Raw genomic sequence first — 10,000 nt, forward strand, 5'->3', positions numbered from 1 at the left:
ATCATTATGTTTATTATTAACAGCATTTTCGACATCATTAACCCTGACCTTGTTGTTGGTCTTCTTATCATTAATATTATAATTACCATTATTATCATTATTTTCATAATCATAATTATTATCATTACCTTGGTGTTGTTGCTATTGATGATGCTATCATCGTCATCATCATTATCATCATCATTATCATCATCTTCATTACCACCATTATCATCATCGTCGTCATATTATCACGATTACTAAAATCATCATTGATATCATTATCATAAGCTATTATCGTTACTGTTAAAAGTATTGTTTTTTTTGTTGGTATCATCATTATCATTATAGTTTTATCTATATCGTTATCATTATCATTGCTTTTATCATGATTATTACCACCTGCATCTTTATTATTACTAATATTATTACTACCATTATTATTTTTATTATCGCTATTACTATTATTATTATTGCTATTATCATTGTTATTGTTATTATTATCATCATTATCATCATCATCATTTCTACTATTACTTCTTCTACTACTACTACTACTACTACTACTACTACTACTATTACTATTATAATAATCATTATTATTATTATCATTATAATTATTTCTATCATTATTGTTATCTTGCTATCATTATTGCTATCATTCTCATTATTATCATTATCATTACTATCATCATGATTATCATTGTTATTATCATCATTATCAGTATTATTGTTTACATATTATAAATATGTAACTATGGTAAGGATGATTATGATAGTTATTACTAATATTATCATTATCATCAATATCATTATTAATATCGTTATTGTTATTATCATTATTAATATCGTTATTGTTATTATCATTATTAATACCATTGTGATCATTATCAGCGTTGTTGTTATTATTATTACCATTAACATTATTATTATTATTATTATTATTATTATCATTGTCATTATCATTACTATATTTATCATAATCATTATCATTATTACTATATTTATTATCATTATTATCATTATTATTATCCTTGTTTCTTTATCATTATTGTCATCCTTATCAACATCATCATTATTATTATCCTCATCATCTTTATTACTATCATCATCATCATCATTATTATTATCATAAACGTTAATATTATCACTGTCATCATCACGATTGTTATTACCGTCATTATCATTATCGTAATCAATTATATCAACATTTAGCTAAGTAGAAAGATGAATGACTGGAAGGTATATAAAGCAAACAAAAAATAATAATAGTGAAACATGGCGGAGATGTCCGTAGAGTTAACCCCAAACCGTCATCGTTTCCGGGTGCCCACCAAGTCACTCGTCTAATCTGATGCCGCGTTCCACAGCTCAGCAGACGGACCCGCTGACCTCAGTGTCATGCCATGTTATTCCTCATAGGAGTTAATATCACTCTCATAGTATATGTTCTCCGAAATTTCCATCCAGTTAAATATTTAAGGTTCACTCTATAGTTTCCCACTTCAGAGGCTGTACGTTCGAGTCCTCGAGACACCACAGTTAGTTGGCCAATTAACCAGCTACCGGTGGCATTGCGAGTGCCATGATCTCACAGGGCACTCAGACACCGAACAGGGAGACCAAGATATAAACTGATCGTTCCATAACAGTAAAGGGATCTCTTGGTAGGTAACGCTCCCTTCTTAGGAAAGACGGAGTTCCTATATCATCACATAGGCATAGATATAACTGCATGTTGTTATTAACGAAATGGGATAGAACAGTGACTTTTTTTGTTATCGGCATTATTACCGTCATAAGCACGGTTATTATGATACCACTGATGATGATGATGATAATGATATTGATACTTTTTTTTTATTATTTTACTTCCCTATATTAATATCATTATCACTGTTATCATCATTATTATTATTATCATTATTGTTATCATTATTGTTATCATTATCATTATCAATGTTATTATTATCATTATCATTATCATTGTTATTAGTATCATTATCATTTTCATTATTATCATTATCATTAACATCATTATCATTACTATCATTATCATTGATATTGATATATCAGCATTGTTATAATCATCGTTATCATTATCATTCTCATTATCATAATTATCATTCACATTATCATAATTATCATTATCATTAGGATTACTGTTATCAAATTCACTGTTATTATTACTCTCATTATTATCATTATCATCGTTATCGTTATTATTATCATGATCATTATTATCCTCACTCGTATTACTATTGTTATTATCATAGTTATCATTATTATTATTATTATCATTATTATTATTATTATCATTATTATTATTATTATCATTGTTATTATTATTATTACCCTTATTATTATTATTATCATTATTATTATTACTATTATTATCATTGTTATTATTATAACTATTATTATTATTATTACTATTATTATCATTATAATTATGATCATCATTATCATTATTGTTATTATCATCTCTATCATTATCATCATTGTCATTGCTGTTATTACGTTTATTATTATTGTTGTTGTTGTTATTATTATTATTACTATTATCATTAGTATTAGCATTATTGTTATCATCATCATCATTATTATTATTACTATCATTATTATTATTATCATTATTATTATTATTATTATCATCATCATTTTCATTATCATTATTGTTATTACTATCACCATTGTTGTTATTATTATCATTACTATTATCATCATTATTATTATTACTATCATCTTTATTACTGTCAATGCTATTATAATCATCATCGTTTTCTTTATCATCATTATCATTATTATCATCAATATTTTTTCACTACTGTTATTTTTTTCAATTGTCATCATCATTTCTACAATTATCATTATCATCATTATCATTATTGTCGGCATTGATATTTCCATTAACAATATTATTATGATTATGAATATTGTTATCATTATTATTATCATTATTATTATTGTTATTATAAATATTGTTATCATCATTGTTATCATCATTACTATTATTATAAGTATTACTATTATAATCATTATAAATAACAGAACTATCATTGTTATTATCATTGTTATCATCATTGTCATTATTATATTTAGTCACATTATTGTTATTGGTGCTATCATTATTGCTATTATTATTATCATCACCCATGCTAAAGCCAACATGGAATGAGCCGTAATGAGGCATAACGGCGACTGCATATAGAAATGGAAGAAAAGCTAAAAGGAAGAAGATTATCATTGTCATCATCATCATCATTAGTAGTAATAATAATAGTAGTGCTGTAATGATTATTATCGTTATTATTATTATCTTTATTGGTATTATTACTATTATCATCATTATTATTATTGTTATTGTTATCATTGCTTTTGTTATTACTGTCATTATCTATCATTTTTATCATTATTGTTATCATTATTGTTATCATTAATATTATCATTATTACTATTGTCACTATTATCATTACCATTATTATCATTATCATTATTATTATCATTATTATTATTATCATTATCATTATTATTATCATTATCATTATTATCATTATCATTATTATTATCATCATTATCATTACTAAGTTATTATCATTATTACTATAATCTTCATAATTATTACCATTATTATCATTGTCAGTGTTATCATTATTATAATCTATATCATTGTTATTATTATTATTATTATTATTATTATTGATATTCTAATTGTCATTTTCATTATTATTACTATTGTTACTATAGTAAAATTATAGTTATTATCACTATTATTACCATTGTCATCATTATCATTATTATTATTATGACTATTATTATCATCATCATTATTACTATTGTTATTACTTTTATCATTATCATTATCATCATTATTACTATTGTTATTACTTTTATCATTATCATTATCATTGTTTATATTACCAACAATATCACTGTTATTACCATTATCGTTATTATCAATACTATTGTTAACATTTTACTAATATCATCAACTGTTGATGTTAGAAATAGTACTCTATTATCATAATTCTGAATACTAATTCCTAAATCCCCAATTCTGTAATCTTTAAGAAAAATGTGAAGGACATCACGTGAATGACAGGTGCTTTGCATGCCGTAAGGAATTCTATGAAAAGTCTTTTATGTATACTCTTTATTTTTGCGTTTTTGCATAAATGCGTGAGCGTGTGTTAGCTTGGTTATTGTGTGTGTTTCTGTGTGTGTGTGTGTGTGTGTGTGTGTGTGTGTGTGTGTGTGTTTGTGTGCTTGCGTACTTGTATTGCGTGTGGTAGCTTGGTTATTGTGTGTGAGTCTTTGTTTCTGTGTGTGTGTGTGTGTGTATCAGTGTGTGTGTGTCTGTGTCAATGTGTGTGTGTGTGTGTGTGTGTGTCTGTAAGTGTGCTTGCGTACTTGTGTTGCACTTGAACCCTCCGCCTGCATTGTGGAATCTACGCTGACTGTCCTTGGTGAGTACGAACAGCTCCTCGCCCCCCTTTCAAGGCTGCATTTCCCCCCCTCCCCCTCCTCCTGCACCCCCCCCCCCTCTTCCCCCACTCGACAATAACGTATGCTAATAATAGGTAAAACTCAGCAAGCGGTTACTAATTAGCTATACGTATTTACCGTTGAAGATACACCTGGGCGATGGAGGAGACCTTGGCAGCTTCTGGGAGTGTGATCGATGGCTTGCGCTGGTGTTTCGTAATAGATACATGCAGGCGCGCCCACATGTGCACACACGCAAATATAGATATACATGATTAGGGAGACATACGAACGCTCATACGCTCCTCTCCCCTTCTCTCTCTCTCTATCATTCTCTCAATCTACCTTTCTATCTATCTATCTGTTTATCTCTCTCTCTCTCTCTCTCTCTCTCTCTCTCTCTCTCTCTCTCTCTCTCTCTCTCTCTCTCTCTCTCTCTCTCTCTCTCTCTCTCTCTCTCTCTCTCTCTCTCTCTCTCTCTCTCTTTCTCTATCTCTCTCTCTCCCTCTGCCTCTGTTTCTGCCTCTGTCTCTGTTTCTCCCTCCCTCCCTCCTTCCCTCTCTCTATCTATCTATCTATCTATCTATCTATCTATCTAACCATCTTATCTACCTATATACCCATCTCTCTCACATACACTGCCGCTAATAACCCATATCGAACGAATTCATATTTACAACTAAGAACCCACCTTAGGTTTTCATCATTACAGAAGGTCATTCGAGTTCATGACTGGAATGTGCGCGACAAAGGGAACATCACCCCCCTTCCCCCCACCCTCGAGAACTATGATTATTGGCAATTATACGTATAGGACAAAAAAAAAAAAAAAAAAAAAAAAAAAAAAAAAAAAAAGTTGGCAGGAACTCGAGGTCGGGGTGGAAGGAAGAGGGGAAGAAACGAAGGATGGAAGGAGGTCGTATGAGAAAGGGGACAAAGAAGGGATGGATGGGGGGAGGGAGTGAAAAGAGATTCATTGAAGATTCATAGCCTGTTTAATGCATAAAAAGGAGGAGATTAATGTAGATTAAGAGAAGGAGAAAGGCAAAAGCAGGAGGTAGGTTGTTCTGAAGGCAAGGTTGGAGATACAAGGTGCTGCTGGTACAAGGTGAGTGGGATACGGTAAAAAAGTGAGAGGGAGAGGATAAGAGAGGGGGAAAGGAGGAAAAGAGAGAGGGGGAAGAGGGAGAAGTGAAAGGATATAAGAGGAAAAGAGAAAGAGGGAGAGGGAAAGGAGGAAAAGAGAGAGGGGGAGAGGGAGGGAGGGAGAAGGGAAAGGATATGAGAGGAAAAGAGAAAGAGGGAGAGGGAAAGGTTAAGAGATGGGGAAAGGAGGAAAAGAGAAATAGGGGGAGAGGAAGAGAAAGGAGGAATAGAGAGGGGGAGAGGGAGAGGGGAAGAAGGTAAAGAGAGAGGGGATAGATAGTGGTAAACGGATAAGACAGGGGCAAAGGACGAAAAGAAAGAGCGGAGAAGAGGGAGAGGGAGGGGGAAAGGGACAAGAGAGGAGCGAAAGAGAGAGAGGGACATGAAGAGGAAGAGGGAGAAAGACAAGATGAAAAGAGAAAGAGGAGAGAAGGAGAGGGACAAGATGGAAAGGAAGAGTGAAATGAGAGAGGGGATAGAGAGAGAGGGAGAAGGAGAGAGAAAAAGAGAAAGATGGGGAGAGGGAGAGGGAGAGGGAAAGGACTACGAGAGAAAGAGAGAAGAGAAAGAGGAAGAGGGGATAAGCAGTAAAATAGGAGAGAAAAATAAATACACCTCAAAGAGATTCTGCCGAGTCATCTTAAGTCTAATGACATGTTAGGTTGTGAAGGTAACACAGAGTTAATAATTGGCGGAATATGTCAGAACACTTGACAGAAGAGAGAAAGAAAAAGAGAGAGAGAGAGGGCAACAGCTATCGGAGCTATACAAGAAGCTCCTCACAAAGTTAAGAATAACTGCTGCCATAGGCCGTATTTGGCTTTGCTATTAAGCATGTTTGTGCATGAGTGCATGGAGCACTAGCATATGTCATTTCAGACCTGACATATTACCTAAATACTGAGTAATTCTGTATTTTGTTCGTCTAAAACCGACGTTCCAGCATACCTGGCTGGCATTCTCTTCTCTCCTCCTCCCAGCCCTCGCCGCGAACCAGCCCTTCGCTCGTTTGCAAGGCCTCCAAGATATTCAAATGCTCTATTCTCCTGCTTTATTTTACTTTTTCTATTTTCACTGATTTTTTAAATATTTCTTACCCCCTCTTTTACTTGGACTGAAACTACTTCCGGAAGATCCGATGGGGCCGAGCTAAAACCCCATGGTGAATTGACACCATCCGGCTTCCCTTAGAAAGACAGTCCACCCTCCCCCTTTCCCCCTCCCTACTCGAATACTTGCCGCTGCGTATACCCCCCCCTCACCTGCCGCTCCCCCCCCTGCCACAGTTCCTTATCCCCTCCCCCTACCCCTGTTCCCCCGACCTCCGCTTCCCCTGCCCCCTCCCCTACCTTTCGCGGATTTTCCTGCTCCTCGCGTCAAGAGGATGTCTCACGACGCGCGACGAAATGAACAAAACGAACATCAGAGAATCGCTCGTTTAATTAAGACCGGGATCTGCCCAGACAAGTGGTGTTGCGTATGTGGCTACGCATTGAGAAGGACGGAAGACGCTGTCAAATGTGCTAGCGGCATCTGCCAAAACTTCTGCCACGTTATCTGCCTGCATGGAAATAGCGACTTTGCTTGTGACCAAACTGCATCGCTGAGGGACCTTGCAGGTATCGCAGTACCGGTTGAATTCTTACTGCACAATCCACCTGCAGAGGAAGCTCCAGTTCAGCCCCCCCTTACAGAGGAAGAAGAACTACTTAACCTTCCCAGCAACCAACTGATTACCATCGTTAGAAACTTGCGAGCGGAGCTCTCCAGGAAGAATTCGTTGCTGACCTTCTTCAACACTTTCTCGGAGAATCTCGCGAGCAAAAGAGACGCCGTAGTCACGGTGCTGCAACTAATAGACAATATTCAAGCCACGAAAAGCAGCATCGACTCTCTAGAGGTTAACTCAATTGCCTGCACAGCCAACGCAGAGCGTATTGACAAGGAGTGGTGTGGCAAAACCAACACCCACTCAGCTGCGAAGGCGTGGTGGACGTCGGGTAAACCACGACCACTTAAGTCCTGCTTCACTCAGCCTCCTCCCCTTCCTGAGGCTCCAGAGACAGCAGATCAAGAGGCACAAAGCTACAGCCATACACTCTCACTCCCGCAATCCTCCAACACATTTCCTGACCCAAACCACAGCCACACGTCTGTGCAATTACGGCAACGGTGCTCACGTGACGCGTACGCTCAGCCACGACATAGATCACGCCACACGTCACCACAGCCGCAGCGACGTCGCACACGTCGCCCGTCTTCTCAGCAGCAACATCACGTATCGCAGCGTCAACCGACTCAGCCTCAACGTTCTGACAAACGGAACTCGTTTTGCCAGAACTGTAAAATAAAGGGGCATTCCCAAGAAGACTGTCGGAAGAATCAGTTCTGTGAATTCTGTCATCGCCACGGTCACGAGGAACAGAGCTGTCGCACAAAACTGTCTGAGGAAAGACAGGAGCGTCTTTTTCGGAGTTTGTCAGCTGAGCAATCCCATAACAACAACATTCTCGTCCAGACGCTCCAGCGACAACTGAGTTTACTGCCTCACTTAAACAGTGGACTCCTCCGCACTAGCTGGCCTGGGGTCACCCCACACCAAGCCCACCAACCTTATAGTGGCTGGCCCGGGGCCACTCCGTACCAGCATCACCAATTACCTGCTAATTAACCATAATGCCAGGCATACGCAGTCTGAATAACCGCCTGTCCATTCTCTCTGCTAATGTGAGGGGGCTCCAAACAAATCTTGGTGACCTAACTCACAGCTTTGTTCTACCGCTGAGGCCTGACATAATTGCAACGGTGGAGACCTTTCTTAATCACACGGTTCCAGACAATTTTGGCAGAATCGGTGGCTACACGAAGTGGCACAGAAAGGACAGGACACAAGGCACCTTCGGGGGCATAGCTGTATGCTTTAAAAGTGGTCTGCACGTCCAACCACTACAAGTGGAAATGCCTGAGCACCTGGAGCTCTCGTTTTTCAAGTTCTGGAAAAACACGCAAGAAACCTCTCTCCTGTGTGTTTGCTACAGACCCCAGTGGCAAGGACCTGAGCCTCTGTTATTCCTCGAGGATCACCTCGATTGCTTGCTTCATCAGCACCACAGTGAAAACATCATAATCGTTGGTGACCTGAACCAGTACCTGGTGGCTAGATCGTTCGATGATCTGCTGGACACCTTTGGTCTGGCCAACCATGTGGATTTTCCGACACACATATCAGGCTCATCACTTGATCCCTCATCACTGACCTCCCTGACGGCGCGGTAACGTGTCAGTCTGTGGGAACCGTTGGCTCTTCTGACCACTTTGCCATTCTTACCAGGCTTAACATCAGACCTATGCGGGAGGAAGCGTTTACACGCACAGTATGGCACTGGGGCAGAAGTAACTGACAAGGCCTTCGTGATGCTTTAGATAAAACAGAATGGAATAGCATCCTGGATGGAGATGTAGACGACCAAACTCTAGCTCTCACACATCATCTAGTCACTCTCCAATCGGTCTTCGTACCCCACGAAGACTATACAACCAGGCCAATGGATCAACCTTGGTTTGGTCCTCACTGCAAAGCAGCTGCAGACAACAAAGCCAGGGCTTGGGTCAGCTACAAACGTAGCCCCACGAGCCGAAACAAGCAGCTCCACACTGCTGCCTGCTCAAGGATGAAGAGGGCACAGAAGTGGGCCATTGCACGCTGGAAGGAGGACCTGCGGACCAAGCTGATTGGTCAGTCAGTGGGAGGTAAATCCTGGTGGAGTTGCATTAAGCAACACCAGGGTTATGCGCCTGACGATGGTATCCCTCCTCTCGATAAGCCAGATGGATCTGTGGCTGCATCAAGCCAGGAGAAGGCAGAACTTCTCGCCAGCTACTTTTCGGGAAAAATGACTGTCCCTGAACCCGCCGTGCCGCCCCCTAGATTGTTACCACAGACTCGGTCACGGCTTTATAATGTGTCAATCTCGGTGCAAGAAGTGAGAAAAGAACTGAAGAGCCTGGATGTGACGAAAGCTGTGGGGCCAGACAGAATTAGCCCTCATACTCTCGTCAATTGTGCCGACCAGCTGGCCACACCACTTGCTGCACTGTTCCAAGCATGTATGGCACAGAAGATATGGCCAAAAATCTGGAAGACTGCAAATGTCGTTGCAATCCACAAAAAGATGAGCAAGACATCTCCCACGAATTATAGACCCATCTCCCTCTTGTCCACCGTGGCGAAGGTCTGTGAGAGAATTCTTGTTAAAAGAATGGCCAGCTTCCTTGATGAACACCACCTCATCAGCAACAGGCAGTTCGGCTTCAGGTCACAGAGATCTGCATCGGACCTCCTCCTCCAACTTACGACTGCCTGGCAAGAGTCTCTCCATACAGGCGGTGA

The sequence above is a fragment of the Penaeus vannamei genome, chromosome 6 (assembly GCF_042767895.1).
Source record: "Penaeus vannamei isolate JL-2024 chromosome 6, ASM4276789v1, whole genome shotgun sequence".
Lineage (NCBI taxonomy): Eukaryota > Metazoa > Arthropoda > Malacostraca > Decapoda > Penaeidae > Penaeus > Penaeus vannamei.